A 23,277-nucleotide genomic window follows, 5' to 3' on the forward strand; every position below is an offset into this window, starting at 1 on the left:
CACCGCCAAAATCTGCGGCCACAACGGCGGCCAACCGTTGACGACGAACACTGAGTCATCAGAAGCGACAGCTCATGAAAATTCTACACTTCAGAAATGTACCTAGGTGGCTCGATTCATTTATCCCAAAGGAAATTCTGGGAAAAATCAGGCCAAACCAACAAGTCTTGCTCTTTTTTCAGCACTGTATGTTAGAGTGGCCAGAATGAAGCCACTCCTTCATTAGAGGCACATGGCGGCCTGCCTGGAGTTTGTCAAAAGGCAAGGATTCTCAGACCATGAGAAAGAAAGTTCTCTGGTCTGATGAGACAAAGACTGAACTCTTTGGCATGAATGCCAGGTGTCATGTTTTTAGGAAACCAGGCACCACTCATCACCTGACCAATACTATCCCTACAGTGTAGCATGGTGGTGGCAGCATTATGCTGTGAGGAGGATTTTCAGCGGTACGAACTGGGAGACTATTCAGGATTGAAGGAAAGATGAATGCAGCAATGGACAGAGATATCCAATGTACTCAGTACTGACTGGGACAAAGGTTTACCTTCCAACAGGTCAACGACTCTTGAGCACACGGCCAAGACAACAAAGGAGTGGCTTCAGGATAAATCTGTGAATGTCTTTGCGTGGCCCAGACAGAGCCAGGACTTGAATCCGACGGAACGTCCTCTGGAGAGATCTGGCACATGGCTGTGCACCGACACTCCCCATTCAAGCTGATGAAGCTTAAGAGGTGCTCCAAAGAGGAATGGGTGAAACTGCACAAAGATAGTCGTGTCAAGCTTGTGGCATCATATTCAAAAAGACTTGAGGCTGTAATTACTGCCAATGGTGCATCAACAAAGTATTGCAAGGCTGTGAACACTCACATATATGTGATGTCTTAGTTTTTTTTATTTAGGCCTGAAGAAGCCTGATAACGATCTTGATTATTTGCATTTGGTATGTTGGAGGAGGGAAACATTTAAAATATGCAGGATAGGGGCCCTTGAGAACCGGAGTTGGTGACCCCTGATTAAGAGTCTTCACTGAACCGAACAAGCATGTTTTTGGAACCCGGGAGGAAGCAGGGCAGAGCATGCAATGCCAGGATTGCGCCACCAAACCTCAGAACTGTGAGGCAGCCATGCTAAAAACTAGTCCATCATGTTACCGCCATATATTTATTGTCTTACAAAAAAAATTATACATCAACATTCCACATTTCTCACAGACCAATTGGTTGCTCTTGAACGAATGAACTATCACGATTAAGTATGTAACCTTTGGCGAGCACTGTATATCAACGGTCACCAAGCTGGGAATAAGGCAATTAAATTATTTTAAAAATTGATTTTACTGACTTGCAGCAAAAAGCAGGAGCTGCCAGTTTAATCATTCCTCAACTAATCAATAACCTCTTGGTAGCTGTCCAATTGTGTTTCCTCAGACACCACCCCCACTGCACAACACTACACTACACACACAAAGATTGACTAGATTGGACAAAATGGAGGATAATTCATCCTTTGTGTCCCTTGCAGACCAAACTGAGGACTTATCAAGCTCCCATTTAGGGATAATTAACAAAAAGGCTTAGGACTTCCTCACAGGCAAATTTATCGGAAAGGTCTCGAAACACAATGGCGTCAAAGGTCCGACATTTAACGAGAATGAAGTACCGGTACAACAGAGGATGAGTCAGGAAAATGGTCTCTGTCGTTTGCACTGGTTATTGATTTTATAGGTCCGTTTGTGTTCAATCACCCCAAAAAATTGCTTTAAATTAAAAATTGCTTTAAATTTAAAAACAAAAAAATTGTGCCTGCTCGTGCTTTGTTAGCCGTTAACATTGTCAATTGTGCTTGCAAGCTTTTAGAGATAGAGTATACTTATATTGCTATTTGTGAACTCAACTAAAATTAAATGTACATTTTTTGTAATCCATCGTTCATTGTTACCATTTTGTGTTTTATTGTGATGAAGATGCCACAAGATTACCCGAACGTGAATTGGTCTCAAGGAAGTGCAGTATGTTGAAGTGATACATATCGACTAAGAGATGTTGAGGAGGAGCTAAATTAGTCGTTATTAGTAGAAGTTAGGAGAGTCTTTATCAGCACATGTGCGTTTACACACTCACTTCCAGTACATTTCTTTTCCAAATCAAATTATTTGTATACCATTTATTCATACAAGTAACGTAAAATAAGTTTGAAATTATATTTAACTGTATTTGGATCATAATCATAATACATTTAAAGGCAAAATAATTTAAGACATTTAAACACCAGAATAATTTAAGACTTTAAAGAAAATAAAAGAAATAAAAAGAAATATACTAAAATTACCATAAAAACAAAAACTTGATTTTGGAAAAAAAAAAAAAAAAGATTATAGAAAAGACCTTAATGGGGGAGGAAAAACAATAGTGACCCGAGTCTGCTGACCTCAGAACCTTACAGGGTTTGTATTCCACGAGCATTTCTTTAATGTGTAGTGGGATTAAAACAGACCTTTCTAGCCAGTAGATTTTGCAGTTTGTAATAAATGCCATGCATGAAGAGACACCAAATGCAATTAATGCACACAGAAATAATTGTGTTGAAAAACATTTTGTTCAGGGACTTTGTCAACATTTAAGTACGATTGTTTTATTATTAGTTTTGGTTCACTTATATTATCGAGGGAGATGCTTGAAGCATCACCTTTGAGGCAGTCTGCTAAAAACTAACATTTTCTATGATCCGCAATCTTAAATTATATAAAAGATACTTTTTTGAATGAGCATTCAAAGCAGCTTGTCTGTGAAGTGATGTGTGCAAGGTTGCACCTCATTGATTTCTAGTTTTCCTAATCATTTCACCCAGACACAAAGAAACTGGAACAGGGTTTGTCCAGACCACATCTCCACCAAGGCCATATAGGCGTCACATGGATCGGTAAACGGTTGTATACCTTTGTGGATTGCTGATTCCTAAATTGTGTCATGAATATTCACGCAGTCGCAAAAAAATTGCGTGCCATTAACAATATTGTCATACCAACACCTACACTTGAACAACACACTAATGCTAATGTTGATATAAATATTTACTAGGGGTGTAACGGAACACGTGGGTGTATTAATACGTTTCGGTATGGCATGTTCGGTTTGGTCCACTTATTAGCGCAAGTTTACGCACGGGCGCTACTGACTGTTGCACACGGGAGAGGAGGGTAGCGGCACAAAAGAGAGAGCCAGAAAAGAGCCAGAGCTCCAAGGTCCCCCCGTACACTGCGGTCTCCTGTTTGGGAACATTCTGGCTTGTTAAAATCGCAGATGGGGAAAGGTACGTGAAGGAGTCCCAAAGTTGTGCGCTGACATTGCTACATGAGATTGGTGGCTATGTTGCAGATAGCATGTCTAACATGCACGGCATCATCCGACTGTGAATGTTTCTTAGACGAGGGAGCAAAAACGTCAAACTTAAATAGCGAGATTTATCATATTGTAGCGTCTTACAACTGCTCGCGCTCTTCTTTCTCCGTTGCTCCACTCGCTTGCCGTACGATGCAGTCATAAACCTCGGGAACATAACTCAGCAACACACAAATCGGACCACAACACTGATAACCCAATTCGTTACAATATACTGTTCAACATTCAAAAATTTCAATGCCTAAAAATTGTATACCATTTCATAAAGACTTTTTAAAGTTACTGTATTTTTTTCACCATAAAATTTTTTCATATAGTTAGCAATAATTGTAACTGTTATTGTATGTATTTTTTTCATCGCAAAAAGTGTATATATGAACTGTGATGACAACTTGTCTTTAACTTGAATACTTAGATGTGTCATAGTCATAGGCTGTTGCTGCTGAGTATTTAAAGATTTCAGTGTCTTAATAATTTACAAAATTAAGAGATCTTTATTGTTAGTGTATTTTTTATTCTGGTGTAATTCCTTAGAATATCACCCAAATGGGTCGCTTTTATTTATTATTGAAGCGCAACAACACCACACTAATACCGCTAAAATAACATTGAGAGCTTATTTGGTAAGTGACTGAGCTTCTGGGCGTGTCTCTTTCATTCATCTCCTTCATTAAAAACAATGCTGGCGGGGACAGAGGTGCAATGGGGGTGGGGGCGGCTCCCAGGTGCAGCCATCAGGGCCGGCGTCCTGGGCTAATGGTGTTCTCGGATCAATTACCGCTCAGCCGGGGTGCGGCGTCTATACATATTTCATGACGAGCGGCGGATGCTGCCGAAACCTCTCACCTTCTTACGCCGTCGACAAGCCCCATTTATTCAAGCCGCACCCAAGCCAACCCACCCCCCCCAAGTCAACCCCAACGGCATGGAAACCCACCCCCACTTTTCTACCTCAGAGGCATGGATGAAAGGGAGGCTCCTATTGTTAATATGCCGGGCACATGAAGGTGGGGTTCACCCCAAGCTGCTTTTGCTGTCTTTGTCTAAATGTGAGCTGCATGCACTGGGTGTGGATATAAATATACATACACGTACAGGGCTAAACACATTATTAGACCATCTGTCATTAAGAAAACATCCAGCATCATGAGGTGCTTTCATGCGGACTCTTTCATTTTCAGAGAGCTCTTGACGTTTTACCATTTTAAACAGGAATGAGTCATTTCAAACTGAACCCATCTTCAATTATATATCTTATCACCATCTGTCATTTTAAAAAAAGGAGTCGAGACCATCCAGCATATTAAGGTGATTGAATGCATACTCTTTCAATCTCAGCAAATTCGACACTTGTCCATTTTGAACAGGAATGAGGAACTTCACTGAATCCACCTTTAACCATGTGACTTGTGACCACCTGTCATTAAAAAGAATTCAATGTTTGACCATTCTGAACAGAGATGACGATTGGGAAATGCTTTAAAGCGGACTTTTTCAAATAGGAAAGTTCTTAAAGGTGAAGGCAACCCAAACATTTTTTTTCAAGGATATGTTCTATGTAGGCCCACTAGTTGAAACAAGGCATTCTCATTAATATTGCGTTTGTGGAATATGAGTTAAGCATCAAAATCCACCCCTTTTTAGCCATCTCAGGGGGCGACCATTTTGTCAATTCTGTCGATGGAAAATGACATCACAGTTGCTCAGGGCTCAGGTAACGACTAATCTTGGTTCAGCTTCAGAAAACAGCTGAGCTGTGATTGGTCATTACCTGAGCCCAGAGCAACTTTTATGTCATTTTCAGTCGATAGAAGTGACAAAATGGCTGCCCCCAGCGATGGCGAACAATCTGTGGATTAACTCTTATTCTACAAACGCAATATATGTCATAATGCCTTGTTTCAACTATTGGGTCTGCATAGAACATATTCTTGAAAAAAATTGTTTGGGTTGACATCCCTTTAACTTTTACCATTTTGGAAAGAGTAAAAGTAAGGAACAAGCCACTTCAAACTGAATCCACATTTAATCATAAGACAAACTATTAACAAAGGGTTTTAATGCAGACCCTTTCATTTTTAGATTCACGTTTTACAGTTTTGAGCAGGAATGAGTCAATTCAGCAGGAATGAATAAATTCAGACTGGATTCACCGTACACTATCATCAAGTACTTTAATGTAGATTCTTTCAATTTCAGCAGGCACTTGATGTTTTACCATTTTGAATAGAGATGAGCAACATTCAAACGACTGCATATCCACCTTTGATCATATGACTTATCACCACAATATATCCGATCAGTGCGTTTATTCTGCACTCACTTTGCAAACAACATGCTGTGGATTTGTGTTTTGCTTTTTGGGGGGAATTTTTAGGGGGGAATTTTTGAAGGGGAAAAAAAAAAAATCATGTCACTTGAACCATGCAGTATAAATCCAGCCTTATTGCATTAGATTTGGCACACTTTGTTCTCGAAAGGAGCTCTGTGTTGTCACAACAGAATGATGACAAAAGATGTTACCAATTAGTTTGGCCATGAATAATCACATTGCGTGCTAAACGACCAATTGTACTTTTAATAAAAATCAGCGTTGACAAGAGCAACAAATAATACTTCAAGTGCGCCAAACAGCAAATGTGAGCCTCTCATCAGTGCAACAATAAAAGCTAACATGTGCAAACAAATGTCCAGCTGTTGATATAGCGCCTATGTGTGTGTGCGTGTGCGTGGATGTGTGCGTGCGTACAAGTGCGTGTGCGTGAGTGTGTGTGCATGCATTTATTAAGTCCCAGAAAAGGGATTGGTGGGAAAATTGTGTGTTTATCCCACATCCAGACAAAAAGTGTCAGCAGCTGTACCGTTCAGAAATCACCATGGACTACACACACTTACACACACGCACACACGCGCACTCATGCACACACACACACACACACACACACACACACAGCAAACTGTGCAGCTGTGTGAAAAATTCACAAGTAGTTGCTCACTTCCACATAGCTCCTTTGGAAACTGGATGTCACATGACGCCAAAGCACTACATGAAGCTTTGCAGTTCATTCCACATAGTTCCTTGGCACAAAGATGCAATATCTTATCAATATCTATAATATAATAATCAACTCAGCTCAGCATAATTCTTTGGCAAAATGTCACAAGATGGCAGCAAAGCACTACAAGAAGCTCTTTAACTCACTTCAACATAGTTACTTGGCACCAAGACGCCACATGATGGCGTCAAAGCACTACATGGAGATTTTCAGCTCATTCAATATTATCGGCACCAAAATACCACATCATGGCACCAAAACCTTACAAGAAGATTCTCAGCTTAATTCCACATAGCTCTTTGGCAACAAAATGTCACATGATGGTGCCAACGTTCGCAAAGCATTTCCACATAGTTCTTAGGCAACAAGATGCCACAAGTTGGCACCAAAGAATTATTTGAAGCTTCTCAACACACTACAATACAATTTCTTGGCACCGAGATGCCACATAATGGCACTAAAGCACTACACAAAGCTCTTCAGTTCTCTCCAACATTGCTCCTCGGCACCAAGATGCCACGTGATGGAACCAAAGCAACTCTTTTATACAATGATATGACATCAAATCAAATGAGCGCTCTTGCACTTTACACAAATGTTAGAAAGACTTTAAACGCACATTTTGTCATTTATGCACACTAAGAAATGCTGGCAAAGCAGACTACACAAACTATTAGATGCTGCATTGCAATCGATAGGAAAAAAAAGAAAAAAAAATCCATGAATAGGCAAATTTGTGAATGCTTAACACTGTAATTTGGCTATTGCTTGAAAGTGGCTCTGGATCTTGGCCCACCCTAGCTAGGGAGGCATTTCAGAGACAACTATTTGTTTTGAAGGATCTGAATCTATAAGAACACTTTATATTAGCCAACAGGTTAACCAAAAACCAAATTGGGAATTACACATCGCATAACCAGTTCAAAGTCAGCGTGCCCTGATCTGAGCATGGGACCAGTTGGTGAAGATCAGCCCCATAGGCAGGGCCAGCCAGGGAGGAGACCAACCCACATTATGTTTAGATTTTGAAGACAGTATAAATGTGAGGGCTGCATGTTAGACCGCGCCCCTTTTCTGCCCTCGCCCGTCTCGGGTGATAGCATTCGCGAGGATGGAAAAGCTGCCCAGATCTGATTATTGTATGATTCCTGAACTTCAGAGATGGTAAAGGAAACTGACGAGAAAATTCAATCAATTTGTGTGAGTCTTTATTATAATTATTATTTACATATTGGATGCCTTCTTGAAAGATAAAACAAACACGCAGTGAGTTGTTTTTGTGAATTGATCAATGGGCTTGCGCCCTGGTAGACCCTATAGCAACCAACAACTCCAACAGTTTACAGGCCATTAAAAAACACTGCATGTTCCATGTTTTGTCTACTTTAACATAAGATACTACTATCTTGTGTTTGTTCAAAGGAGTTGGCGTGCCAGTTTACTCGCAGGTGGCATGATTCAGCCTTTAAGCATCTGCCACTACACGGGTGCCAAAATGCGAGCGGCCATTGCGGATAACGAGGTGCGGAGGAAGGGCGTCGTTCTTCCATTTACCGCCAAATTAACTCCTCGACCCTCACCTGATGTCAGGAGCTTTTGGGGCGGTGACTCGGCAGCTTTATACCCCCGCAAATGTGGCATCTCGCCGCACCACGTTGCGCCCCGCTGGACGGCTCATTAGGTACACCTGCAGCATCTAATGAGCAACACATGCACTTCCCAAAAGCAAAATATTTCAAACAGCTTCATGTTTTGATGCATTGCGGTTCAACACAGTTGCAAAATACCTGAAATCATGGTCAGGGTTCAATTCCCGGCCACAATACCCGGCATGGACCAGTCCCATGCCCAGACTAAGAAAAAAAATAAACAACCAAAAAACACATTGGTGGATGGCATCAGGAAGAACATCTGGTGTATAAAAACAAAACTTTGCCAAACAAGTCATGTGGACAAGCCAAAAGTCACAACAACAACAACTTGAATAAATGAGTCTCCCCAAATAGACCCACCCATCTCTTTTATCCGTGAAGAAAACAAAACAAACTAATTGTCACACAGTTCATACATTCTCTTTGCCAGATGCTATTCATACTGCTCTGCCTATCGGGCTAACCAAAAACAGCAGCCCTACCAAAGTATGTCAGCAGTAGAATACAGAGACTTATCAGTGACCACTTGTTGAGGTTGTAAACAAATTCCCAGTAGGTAAGATGAGTTATTTTCACACACAGACAAAGTTTGCAGTTGGTTGCTAGCCAAACAGCATCACATACTGAAGCAGGTAAGTGTTTTTGTATGCCTTTTAATATGTATTTGTATTTTACTTAATAAAAAACAATATTATTATTATTATTATTATTATTTAATATATTTGTTTTTTATCATAATCTTTTCTGCTTTGTTTCCAATGAACCCCCCCAAATAATCTGTCCTTCTATTTAATTTTAAACTTCAATTTCACTTGACATACTTGCTGCCATCCAGTGAAAAACGTGTACTGTTTCTCCAATTTTCTTGTATTTTATTTTATGACTTAAAATATGATTAATTTATTTATTGTGGTTCATCTCTTATGTTTGATCTTCACATTAGCTATATTGGGCTGAGCTTTTGTGGGCCGTCGCATGATCAAGTGTCACTTTTTAACTGCCGTGTCCGGCTTCAGAATGAGTCAAGGTCAGTTTTGCGAGGGCCGTGAAAAATCCAATATGTGGACACACAGAAACACTGATGGGAACGTAGCCACGTGCTGTTGCAGTCTGTGTGAAGCTCATTCTTTCAAGGCTTCCACTTGTCCTTGTGAAAAACTATTCAGGGAATGAAAGCCTAGTGAGGAAGATTTTTTTTTTTCCCCAAGAGCTAATAAGCTTGTAGAGGAATCTTGTTTTGGACCAGCCAGTCTAGATGTTTTGTGAGTGCCCTGCAAACAAACAAGATATCCCGTTGCACTACTGGATACATAAGCCCATTAGAAAGTAGTCAAGTCTTTCCCAAGTAGCACATGCTGACGTTTTTTTTAACCGTGAGATTGTCATCTGATAAGATTAACCAGCATTTGCACACCTTGTCAGAAAAGACTGATCACAAAATCTGATGTATTCAAAATAAAGTAACCTAATTTTGGACATTTCGAATTTCTGATACAAGAATGAGCGTTTGTTGATTCGTCAAAGTTGAAGCTCTGGAATTTCCCCGAAATGGCCATTTCAAAACAAAATATTAGACTTCCTGTTCAACTTGAGGCATAGATTCTTGCATGTTTTTCATTTGTCCTTTTACGATAGACATGCCCATCCAATTCTGTGTCGATCAGTGGAACTAGTATTAGTGGCTATGTTTTTCTAACGTTCCTGTAGGCACTACATATAGTGCACATTTTAAAAATGGAAAGAATGCTAAAACACAGCGCGAGGTACAAAGATTTGTGAAACATTAGCTACAAATATGTAGCTACATTATTCCACACAGCACTATGAGCCACTTTATCTTATCAGTTAGTCAGTCAATTTGGATGGATGGATGGATGGATGAAAAGTTCTCGTGGTTTGTTTGGCTGAAACTTAAACCCGGTTGTACTGTGTACTATTTTTTCAAATATGAACCCAAAAAGCAGAGAGCTTGTTACCTAGTCTCGCATTAGTCTCGCTGTTAAGTGACAAAAGGTGGGGAGCCACAACAAACACGTCAACTCACCGTGTGCACAGCTAGCAAGCCACAGCATGTCGCCTATAGGTGCAACGTCATCTGGTGTCGCTTTTTTATTGGCCACCGTCAGGTGATGTCGCTTCCTCCGACCTTCCTTCTTCTGGCTAACAGCTGTGCTGCAATACCAAAATAAAAACATTTAGAATCAACCCCATGTATTAAAGCAGGGTTGTCATACTAATTTTTGTCGCAGGCCACATGATGGTTTTGGTGTCCCTCGGAGGGCCGTTATGGCTGTGAACCCATTGAAATGGTCGCTTTAGATGATCACATATACACAACAAATTGATGGAGAACTAGTTATGAAATCAGAAGCCAGTAAATAGTTTGCACAACTCTTTTCAATCTATTTTAAAAGTGGGTTATTTAAAAGTGAAGACAATTTGAAAGAAACATGTCAAGTCAACAAACATGATTTGCCTTCGTGGGCCATATAAAATGATGTGGGTCGGATCTGGCCGAAGGCCCGTGAGTTAGACACCTGTGTATTAAAGTAACAAACATTATGCAAAGATGTATTTCTGTAAGAGGTGATCATTTGTGGAATAATTTCAAAACTAACCTGAAAAGGTGTGAATCACTTGCTGTGTTCAAAAACAGGTTCAAAAGTAAAGTACAAAAAAACTATAAATAAGCTATGAGTCAGTAAATTGCTCAAATGACGTAATGATTGGAATGTCAGATTGAGTGCAATGTAATGAAATATTGATTATAAGTATGAGAGCATACCGATAAATATGCCAGAGTGTGTGTTTATGTACTGCATGTATGTAGGCATATGTACGCATAAGTCTGAGTGCAATTATGTACAGTATATGAGTAGGTTTATATGTTGACATTTTCGCTTTTCTTTTCTTGGTGGTACATACTAAATGAATGACCTAAATGAAAATATAAAAGTCAAACTACACAAAAACATGGGGTAGGACTAAATAGGTTTATTACTTCTTCCTACTCTCCTTTGAACATGTAAACAGTGCTCAATGATGACTATTTCTGTTTTTTTTCTTTTATCTGTTTTTTACTTCCTGCTAAAAAAAGGTTTTATCTAATCTGTTCATATGTTCACTAAAAATTAATTGACAAAGACAAAAACAAACAATATTTTCCCTATAATTATAGTTCGTTTTTTTGTTAGTTTTGTAAACGTAAAATGTAGTTTCATATAGTTATTGTTTAAAAAAAAAATCACTAGTTATATTTTGGTTATGAAAATGTTATTTCAATTTTAGTTTTCATTATTTTGTTCATTTTCGTTAATTATAATAACCTTGCCCTACATACAAAGTTACGAGGTTACAAACAGCGCACAGTGAATTAATATGCGCAGAGGCGTAAGTATACACTGTGGGGCGAAGGCACGCTCAGTTTGTTCCATATTCCCAATCTTCCATTTAATTGTTTAAAAATCAGGGCCTACAATTACTGTATTCACGACTTTAAGACTGCGTTAGCATAGAAAAGTGACCAACTACAGCACGTTCCGACTTGGCTACAAATTTAAGTGTCATATTAAGTATTGATTTGAAAATCAAGACTCCACTCCCGTAAGCTCTTTGTAGTAGTGCGTTGCCGACAACGGGAGATCGTCAGAGGAATGCTGCAGTCTCCTCATCCATCAAGTAAGCGCTCATGTCAGTTCCTCATTATGCGACACACCGTTTCAGCCATACAACAATTATGCTGCGTACACAAAAGGTTCAGCCAGATCAAGCGCTAACAAAGTCGCTTTTGTATAATCGGTTCCCCCCTTTTGACCTGCAATTAATATCTCGTCTGCCAAATGATATGCTAAAGAGGCTACGGAGAGCCCAACTGAAGCGCCAGATGCTAGTAAACATTAACGAATGGTTGGCGTTAAATGCATGATCAAGAGTCCTGTAATATTTGATGCAATCAGGTTTTTCCCCCTATATTTGTGTAGTTCATATTTATTGATCACATTAAATAAACAGCCGGTTAATAAATTTAAGGTAAGTAATAAAATATATTACAGTTCCTGTAACAATTGTGTAGATATACAATCAAATTAACTATACATTTAACAATTGTATACATATACAAGAAAATGAACTATATAAATAAGCATTACTTATTATATTATTATTGAAGTTAACCATAAATAAAAATACAAATATATACTTGTAGTACTCTATAAGAAAATACATTTAACGTTCTAAATTTAATTGGTCAATTAAATAAAAATTCAAACAAAATTAAAATGAGCATGCCAATAATAAAAATCGTACTAAAATAAACAATTGCAAATACTATGCACATTAAGATTTTGGGGGTTTCAGAAATGAATCAATTCACCACGAATTCAGCTCACATGTTTTCTGAAGCTGACCCACGACGGGTCGTTACCTGAGCCCTGAGCAACATTGATGTCATTTTTACTCAACAGCAAGTGGCAAAATGGCTGCCCCTTGCGATGGCTAAAAATGGGTGGATTTCGCTGCTAAACTCATATTCCTCAAACGCAATATTAATCAGAATGCCGTGTTTAGACTAGTGGGGCTGCATAGAACATAGTATTGTAAAGAAAAAATTTGGGTTGACTTCCGTTTTACCTCATATTCCACAAACATAATATGTATGCCACTGGTGGGGCTGCTGCATATAACATATTATTGAAAAGATGTTTTGGGGGTTGACTTCTTTAACTTGAATAAAATGCAAAAATATTAGTGAAATAAACTATTTCAAATATATATCCATCCATCCATTATCTATACCACTTATCCTCACAAGGGTCGCGGGCGTGCTGGAGCCTATCCCAGCTGTCTTCAGGCAGTAGTTTCTTAATTGTTTAATCAATTAAAATAAAATCAATTGTTAAGTAAGAATGAGTATAAAACATTTTAGGACCCAAAAACATTGCTGAAACAATTTTGCCATTTACTTTGTAGCTCCTTGTTAGAGAACAGCTGGACGTGCATTCAAGACGTTTACAGAAGGTCAAATGGAGGCCACCTATAAAGGTTGCAATAGCACACTTAAGGTTAAACTTCACCTCAAAGCCGGATATCCTTCTTTAATGTTATGCTGGGAAGCAAGTTGATTTAAAGCTTCCCAATTTATGCAGCACAAACAACAAAAATGATGAAGTAGCAGCAGTAACTCCCACAATTAGTACGCTTCAAAAGCATGACTAAACTGGCTCAGGGGCTAACGGCAACCTTGCCAGACGTTTCATTTTTTCCATTATTATATAGTGAAGGGAGGCAGGCGGGAGGCGATTCTTGCCATATTTGCCGAAGCTGCTTCTAATTAGCCGGCGCAAAAGACACCCGCCGCCCTGACACGTCCGAGCGCGAGGGGAACTTTTGGCAAGTTCTCGCCACCATGAAAAGCATTCCATTACTATCAGTGTGTGGAGCGCACCATCAGACGGGAGCCAACATGGAGGAGGATACGGGTTGAGGGTGCAGGGTGTGGTGTGCGCGATTTAAAAATGTGTTCTTTTAAAGGCTGCTGTGACCTTTCCAAAAAGCATTTTGGAACATACAAACATGCACGTATTTTTAACAGCTTAACAGATTTTTTTAAAACATTGTGAGAGATCCCGCATATCATAGTAAAAATATAAAAATTTAAAAAATTGGGGGGTAAAATGCCCAGCTCTGGTTAACACACCATAGGATAATCATGCAGCATAGTATTTTCGAGACCAGAGCCATTGCAGACTTTCCCCCCCGATTTTCAAATGTGTGTACTCTGTTTAGCTCCTCTTATGGTATGTTTTGTACTTAAAATGACTAACGCAGCGCATCACACTGATCACGATTGCCAGGCTCCACTTTCAAATTTCACTCACTGAAGATTTGTGATAGCAATCGTTTCAACATTTATAAATGTCTGCCGACAACTGGTTTTTTTTTTAGCAGATCTGGGATGAAAAACAACTTTTAATGCACCTCGCACCACACCACCACCTGACTTTGATCTGGAAAAATGACTCCTAACACACCACACTCCAAAGGATAATCACTCAGGATAATCTTTGTGACATCTGTCAATTGGGCCCTTTTTGACTTTGATCAGAAAAATCACTTTTAACACCTCAAACCCGAGATCATCCTTCAGGATAATAATCTAAAAACATTTGATGGTTGCAAGGCAGGGAAAATTCTCTCACCATGCCCGATTGTCCATACGTATCTGTGTACTGCAGTTAAATCCTCTTTTAGTATGTGTTGTATCTCAGATGACCAATAAAGCACACCACACGTACCAACATCTTCACCTATAATCGCCAGTCGCCCCCTCAAATTAGATGTCTGTTGTATCATGTTTCAAGTAACAATCACAGAGGATTTGTGATCGTACTTATTCAACAGTTTTAACACTCACCATTTTCCGAACAAATCGCAGAAGAAAAATCACTCTTAGTTACACCCCACACCAAAGGCTAATCGCCCAAGCTAATCTTTCAGAGACATCTGATAATCAGGCCTTTGCTGCCTTTCATTGCAAAGGAGGGTAGGCGGGTGCTCAGCTTTGCCCCAATTGTCGGTAGGTGCACCCCACTCAAGACTGAATTACCAGCAATGTAATTGTCAAAGACAGTCAGAATAAATGAATAATTTATCCGCTTGGGGCAGCCGGAGTGTCACCGTTGATTGACACATTACTGACACACAATGACAAAAAGGGAAAAAAAAAACTCTCCTGGCAGACAAGGATGCGTTGCTTCATTATCATTCAAGGTCGTTTTATGCAAGCCACTTTAATGAATGTCTATATGGTGATCTGAACAGTTACGATTGGCATAGTAATCGATAAATTCATTGTTAAAGCGGAAGTCAACGCAAACATATTTATCTCAAGAATATGTTCCCAGCAAGCCCACTAGTTGAAAGAAGGCATTCTGATAAATATTGCGTTGTGGAATAAGTGTTATCCACTCGTTTTTAGCTATCTCTAGGGGCGGCCATTTTGTCTTCTGTCGACTGAAAATGACATTTCAACTGCTCACAACGACCAATCACGGCAGACCTATTATCTGAATCTGAGCCGTGATTGGTCGTTGTGAGCAGTTGTGATGTCATTTTCAGTCGACAGAAGACAAAATGGCCGCCCCCAGAGATGGCTAAAAATGAGTGGATAATACTTATTCCACAACGCAATATCAGAATGCCTTCTTTCAACTAGTGGGCTTGCATAAAACATATTCTTGAGAAAAATATGTTTGCGTTGACTTCCGCTTTAAGAATTCCTTCAGTTGTGTGTACTTTTCAAGCAAATGAAGGTCAAATGAGGTTCGCCTGTGGTTGAAGAACAAAGTGAGGTCAGCAAAGGGGAGTGGATCTACAGTACATTTGTGCAAAGCTATGCATTAAAAAAAAAAAAAGAAAAAGATTTATTGATTTTACCATAGGTGGCACAGTGAGTGACTGGTTAGCATGTCCGCCTCACAGTGCAGAGGTCGTGAGTTTGAATCCGGCCCCGGCCTTCCTGTGTGGAGTTTGCAAGTTTATTACATACACTTTACGGTGGGGAGGGAAAGAAAAAGAAAGCTTGTTCGCACATGCGCCAGGGGGGCCTGCCCCACAATTTGAGTAGGACTCTACTACAGCAATGTAATTATAAATATAATAATAAAAGGAAAGAAACATTCATATACTGTATATAAACAAATGTTTATTCTTCTATACGCCAATACTTATAGTTGTCGTTGTCATCTATGTCAACTTAAGTTGAGTAGCACTTAAATTAAGGATGGAAAAAAGTCAAATCACCAAGATATTTCAAGAAAATGTACTTTTTTTTCTTCATCAAATACCAGGTGAATGAGCTGCATTTTAACCACGACAACAAGGTCGCTCCTCCAGTGCCTTAAAGACTCACACAAGTCGCTTGGGAAAAAAAAGTAAAGAAAGAAAAAAGAAATATAAAAAAAGTCTTATCATTCTGAGAGCTGCCACAATGTCAGGCTACTGACAGGAATGGCTGGCGTATGAAGCCCAGCGCCACCTCGTTAGGAGGCGTTGGCTGACTAAAGCAGGAAGGGAAAAAAAAAGAGATTGTGAAAAAGTGTGGAGCTCTTTCACTGTCCTTCACCATTACCGACGTGTGGTGTGCAGCGCTCTTAACACACAAAGGCCCGCTGCAGTTAAGTAGGATGGCGGGCCAAAAACGGGCAAAGCTGTATCGCATTGCATCAGTTCGCCCCAATGGCGCCAACATCAAATATTTGCAGATCAAATGTTGGCAAACCACAACAATGATCACATTTGGACCTTTCTTTTCATGCTCGAGCAGTAGCTATTGGGATTCTCTTCAAAAATCACAGATTCATTTCATGTACGAGTTTCTAAAAAATGGATGACTTCAACTGTTCTGGAATGATATGAGGGAGGCGGAGTTTTCTGTTCGGCGCTCGAGCAGTCGCAACTCTCCCGCAGTTTTCGTCATAAGGACAGGGATTCATTTCATGGTCTCGTTTCAAATATTAACAACTAAACTGATGTGGGATTATGAAGTAGCTGAGATCAAAGTCAATACCCTCAAATTGTTCAAAATGGCAGGAATTCTTTTTATGTGTGAGGTAAAACAAAAAATGAAGAGCTTTGATATGAGCTATCTGAGATCAATACTTTTCTTTTTGTCGCTCAAGCAGTCACAACTGTACCAACTTTAAAAGGGCAGGGATTTATTTCAGGTGCTAGTTTCAAAAATGAAGTACTCAATTTTTCTGGAATTATGATGTAACTGAGGTGAAACTTTTCTTTTTGGGGCTTGAGCAGCCACAACCCAGTTTTCCTTACGCTTGCGAGGTTTATTTTCATGTCAAAGAAGAGCCTCCTTGTTAATTTTGTTTTCTTTTCTTTTCTACAGCGCTTGTCCTCGTTGAAGGGTTTTATTTTCATGTGAGAGCAAGAACCTTCTTGAAAGAAAACTTAACCCAAAATGTTTGAAGTCGCTAAGGTTTTTTTTTTTTTTGCGTAGTCTACGTTCAAAATTGAAAAAGTGATTTTGAAAGATGGGGCAGCTTTGATCAGACGTCACAACCAACCTTCGTCCAACTAAGGATGCATCCTGTTGATTTTTGATCAGATCCGTTCATGTTGGGTCAAGGATGAAACATTATCTTCCTTGCAAATCCGTGATGGCATCAAATCCCATTTTTACGTAATTCATCTGTCAAATATTTTAGGTAGAATTGAAGACATTGTCTTGTCTCAATCTTCTCTGCCGTCTTAACAGATTGCTCGGCGCCGTTCATCCGGCGCGCGAAAATCTTCCTGCTGCTACCCGAGCGCTGTAAAACATTTACAATCCCCTGTTGAAGTCGGCCGCCGTTGGCTCATAATGCGACGTGATGGATGGCGCTCCTTTTGTCTTTGAAGCAAATCAAGCAAAAGCGGATGAGCATACTAATGGGAGCGTTTCATTTGCAAGTCTGAGTTAGGCGAGGAGATTTCCATCCACACGGAGTGAAGACATCATGTTTTATAATACACTCGATCAGCTGGGTGCAGGAGGTATGTTCAGCACAGGAAGAGAGAGGTTTCATTTTGTCTGCGTGATCATTCACTACTACAATGTGCAAAAAATGATGACGTGTAAAAAGTGTGTAATGGGGATGCAATAAAACAGACAAAGGAATTAGTCGTCCTTACCGTAAAGATTTAAAAGCTCTGATAGGATTGTGACATAGAATCACAAAAATCCGACATCGATGCATGAACAAAGTTGTTGGGGTTTTTTTTTAGAAAAAAAGTTGAGGTGCAACAATAAATCGATGATCAACAAAGTGATCGATGAATATTTTGATAATCGATTCAAATTGTTCAAATTGTTGGAATTTCTCCCTCAAAGTAAATATTGTCAGATTTCTGTAGTCCTTCATGAAAGCAGACTGATTACTTTTTTTAATGGATTTTTTTTACCATTTTTTTCAATTATTTTTTTTATTTCAGTTTTTCTTATTTTTTTTCTTGTTTTTCAAACTATATTTTTAAGAAAAAAACAGAAAAAAATATTCCAGAAAACAAAACAAAGCCCAAAAATAATTACGTTGATGTTTTTTTCTTTTCTCAAGCGAATGCATTACGCTTCCGTACTATGGCACAAGTAGAGTTGATGCTATAATAAATAACTGTATTGACAGTAAGGAATATGTAGTCGGATAAGTCAAGGATTTGAAACAAGCTTTTGATGCCGTTGGCGTTTCAAATGTCGTGATCTTACATGGAAAATGAAACGGAATTCCCGCCAGATAAATCAGTTGAACAGCCCCCTGAAATGTTGACAAGGCACGAGACTTGAAACGTATCGGTAGCCGGTGCTAACTGGTGCCGACAGTGACACCCAAGCAGCCAGAGGGCCTCAAATAGCCACAGAGTCATACAATACTAGCGATACCATGGCCCGCGTCAAAGTGGCTGAAGCTTTGGCGGAGGACTGAAAAAAAGCTGCCCGGGTTTCTCATTCTCTTCCCGGCCAATAAATTGCACACGCAGCAGCGAGTGTTATTGGACGCTGGATGTTACACCCTGCACGGCTAATATACTGCTCGGCTCGGGTCTGACCATTAACGCCAAAAAAGTCCAGATTTATGGCTAGATTCCCGCGCTGGGGAGAGACTGCACAGTAAATGCACACTCGGATGTGCATTACAGTGATTAAAAACAAAAAAAAAATCCTGACTTCAATCTCAATTGGATCTATTGTAGTAATAGTGATCACACAGTATCCCTTCTACATAAAAAAAAAAGGTTTCAAGCTGTTTAATGCCACTCCCAGTTAAGTTCACAGTTAAAATCAACCTAAAACTAAGAGCCTTTGGAAATACCGCTTATCTTAATGAGAACAAACAATTCAGAACGCCACGGACAGGCTACCAAACAGCATCTGTGTTTTGGTGTTCAAAGACTTGGTGGAGCAACACATGTAGACTGATAATATATAAATACTGACGGGCATATTTTGTTTATCCTCCGCAAAGAACAATCACTATTACTGCAGTTTTCTGAGGAGCTGAGACTATGTTTGTGTAATTTGTATGTAATTTATTGGCCCTGTGATTGACTGGCAACTAATCCAGGGTGTAGTCAGTTTTTTGATGTCAAATGGGATAGGCTCAGGCGCGCAGTAACCCTGAAGAGCATGGGCAGCATAGAAAATGGATGGATGGACGATACTGCCCCCAGGTGGCCAAGGAACGCACACCAGAAAGAGCAGTATAGTGTCCACTGAATTGAACAAAAAAATAACGTCAAAAACTATTTCATTCTTAACATTAAAGAAAGAGTGTCATTTCCCTTATTAAAAAAAAGCATTATTAAATTAAAAAATAATGTTTTAATTTGTATTTAAAAAATTCAGCTCACATCTCACCCTCTCTCTAGAGAGCAAGTACATTCTGTCTCCTACAAAGGCGCCACTGCTCACCACATCCCCTCTACTGTGGGCTGTGCCAAGACTTTGGTCACCATGACGACTGGGCACGCAGATGAGGGGAGTGGCTTCTACTTGCGATAGCAGCAGCTCAGCATCTTTAGAAAAACGTGCGTGCCAATGAACACAATGAAAGCATGGAGCGTATTTTCAATCGTGGAGGCAGCACTTCGTAGGCAACCTACTGTTTTTCTACCTCTCACATGTCAATCATGGCTCTTACTCGGCTAAAACTGTTTTCGACCCAGCCCCCGGAAAAGTAATCCTTGACGCCTTTCGAGTTGATTGTGCGACTACTTCTTCACGTCACTTCAGTGTTAATCACACAATGGCGGCTCGGATGGACGGATGACGAATGTGTCACGGCGTGATATTTCACTTGGGGAAAGCTTAGAGGCAAAAGCAGACAGTTGAAGTGCAGCACTGCGTTTCTCCTAAACAAGTGCAGCTTTGACTGTGTTGGTACGAGTGATCACAGTGACTCACAGATGATGCCTCTCACTGGACCAAACCAAGTGGAACAACGTCGCTCCTTTTAATCGGTAATCTTTGCTGGACTGCTTACTGACTTTTGGATTTCATTTTTATGCTTTAGACAAGTTCATTCACCACATCATCATCGCAGTGAACTAATTAGAAATTAAAATAAAAAATACAAATAATTGTACGTCACTCCACACTAGGGTTATAATAGTTTTGGATTTGTCATTATAGTGAATTTTATTGAATTTTGACTTGTTTTTTTCAACTGATCGACCCAACACATACGCGTAATTTGCAGGATTTCATGAAAATGACCTACACCATTTTTATACATATCGTTGCTGTCCTGTGAAAAACACTTATCTCCAATTTTGGAAACTTGTTTCATTTTCACTTTAATGAGATATCTGTAACGCGGAAACATGATTCATGTAAAAAGAAGAAAATGAAAAAAAAACGGAGATAAGTGTTTTTCACATGACAGCGACAAAATGTTAAATAAAATCGAACGCGACAGTGTAGAATTATATGCAAACAACAGCTTGTTGTTTCCATGAATCTCAGGGATGCCTACTGAGGAATGTACTGTATTTGTTTTTTTGTAGTGCCAGATGGCTGAGGTGAATCACTACACAGAGATTGTGCTACTGTCATTAGAGAATTCCTCGAACTGACTAAGCACTAGCAGTGGGCTACACAGTTTTTTTTGGGCAACTAATCAAGCCTCGATGTTGCCTAATTCACACAATGACGACGTGGCGTATGCTGCCACGGAACACAACTTGCCAGCTCATTCACACGTTCGCACTCATCGGGACCAACTGGGGTGTCGAGCTCTATAGGCTGAAGGGGAAACTCAGATATGTAGGTCCGAAATCTCAACAATCCTGAAATGGCAAAGTCAAAAATGGCTGTTTAACTATGTCAAATGTATTGAAACCGCCATTTTATTAGTTTTGTTTACTACGACTGCTACACCCTCCAAAGGCCTGAAGTAAAACGTACACATTGAATGTTTGAGGTGCAGTTTTAAATAGTTTTCAAACTAAAAAATTAACAATTTGCAGTCCCACACCAGCTATGTTTAAGTCAACTATGTTAACCACTACAAGAAAGGCTCCATGCAAATAAATGTTCCATGTATGTTATATAAAATAGGGCTGTCAATCAATTAAGAATTTCAACTGCAATTAATCACAGCTTAGTTAACTAAGTTAATTAATCACAAATTAATCACATATTTTGGATGTGTTCCAATTGTAGAATATATATTATACTCTTATCAACATATAAGTGGATAATTATGTTTAATTTTGCAAATACATTTACTATTGCAAGATTTCAAATTCAAGCCCAACAATCAAAATGGCTGCATACTGTACAACTATTACTGCAACTTATTGAATTTGTATTGCACCTAAATATTTAGTACAATAGTAATTTAATACAAGGTATGTTTCAAGCTAAATGTTGACTCACAAACTTTTTTAAATAGTTTTACCAGGAGTCAATAGTCCTTAGTTTGTCATAAGTGAAATGAAGAATAACTTGAAACTCCCTCTTCAAAATCTGTTTTCCGTGCTCAGCATTCCTATTTGTTTTTTGAGTACCGACTAACTTAAACTACTCGTTGTGTTATCTGCATTTGTGCACCACACTGCCTCCAAGAGGCCAAGACGTGCACTGGAGGAACAGCACAGTAAACAAGGGACGCACAACACTAACTACGGTATTAAAGGGAATTCACGTTAACGCATTAATTTTGACACCACTAATTAATTAACCAACAAATGTGCCTTAAATTGACTTTTGTGTGAAAGTCAATTATGTGAACTATTACACCACTGAAGACCCCAAACCTTTAAATGAGCCTGATTTTACTGTTTTAGCTTTCATTGGGCCTTGATTGAACTTTTTTTTATTGGTGGGGGGAGGGCTTATTTGGGAATTGATTTGACGCCTTTGCCTTTAAATGGGCTTTGATTTGACTCTTTTGTCTTCAAATGGGCCTTGATTTCCCATTTAAGTAGCCCTTGATTTGAACTTTGTTGCATTTAATGGGCCTTAATTTGATATTTTGACCTTTAAATGGGCTTTAAATTGACTTCTTGCCTTTAAATGGGTCCTGCTTTGACTTTTTTTGCTTTTAAGGGTGCATTGTCTTTTATTCAAGTTTGTGTGCGAGAAGTGGTGTTGATGAGGTGTGCGTGATTAATAAAATTTGACATGGACCCTGCACCATCTTATACACTGATGATAGTAGACAATACTACGGCTACAGTATTATTTTCAGGTATTGTTTGTCTATCCAATGATAGACAATGACAATTGTCTATCATAAATTGGAGTGCTTTTTTGTCACGATGCATATGAAATAGAAATTGTCGTGTTTGTGAGTGCAGCACTACTGTAGCAGCAGCTCTGTGAGTCAGCTTTTTTTCCCCTTTGCCTGGTGTAATGGAGTCAAAGCGGGGGAGAGATAATGCCTGTGTTGGCAGTCAAGCACCAAGCGCCCACATCCTGCTGAAGCTGGAAGTCAACAGAGAACATGGTACAGTCCTGCCACCTGCTGGGCAATAGCTGGAAGCACATCAGATGGGTGGCGATCAGACTGCATAACTTTTGGTTTTGAAAATGCATTATTTTGTATTAAATAGTGGAAAAGATTGAAGTAGCTTTCAGTTATACGAAGTTTACTTGAGAATTATTATAATAAGTTCAAGGTTGTTCAGAACTCTCTATAAATCTACTTTTTTTTTATTCTTACTTCAGGAGGTGAATCAGGAGTTCTACTGGAGTTAAAACTTTTTTCCACTAGAATCTGTATGACTACTCAAGCAGAGATTGTGAGTACTTTTGCCACCTCCTCTGTAAATAATTGCTATTGGGTGATCTTGATTGGCCAACGTGGTAATTTGTCAAAAATAGACTATATAAAATAGAATGCAAATACAATATAAATATGTCCTCTAGTGGTATATATATTGGTACTAATATATAGTGGTACTGATTGTATTATTATTATTATTATTATTATTATTATTATTATCCATCCATCCATTATCCAAAAAGCTTTTCCTCACCAGGGTCTGAACTGGTTGCCAGCCAATCTCAGGGTGCACATAGACAACAACCATTCACACTCACAATCACACCTACCGACAATATAGAGAGTGCAATTGTCAAATACATGCTCAAACAGTTTGCCATAGTTGTCGATGT

The 23,277-nt window shown here is 39.3% G+C and overlaps 1 long non-coding RNA gene across 1 annotated transcript in view; it reads right to left on the minus strand.

Annotated features, from left to right (window-relative positions):
- Positions 1 to 23,277, minus strand: part of LOC147151405 (uncharacterized) — a 139,173-nt gene that overhangs the window by 31,661 nt on the left and 84,235 nt on the right. Inside the window, exon 3 of the long non-coding RNA XR_015090287.1 lies at positions 10,153 to 10,280. This is a non-coding gene — a long non-coding RNA (uncharacterized LOC147151405). The remainder of the gene's footprint in view (positions 1 to 10,152; positions 10,281 to 23,277) is intronic.

Source organism: Filicampus tigris, chromosome 2 (assembly GCF_054856515.1).
Source record: "Filicampus tigris isolate MCC_2025a chromosome 2, RoL_Ftig_1.0, whole genome shotgun sequence".
Classification (NCBI taxonomy): domain Eukaryota; kingdom Metazoa; phylum Chordata; class Actinopteri; order Syngnathiformes; family Syngnathidae; genus Filicampus; species Filicampus tigris.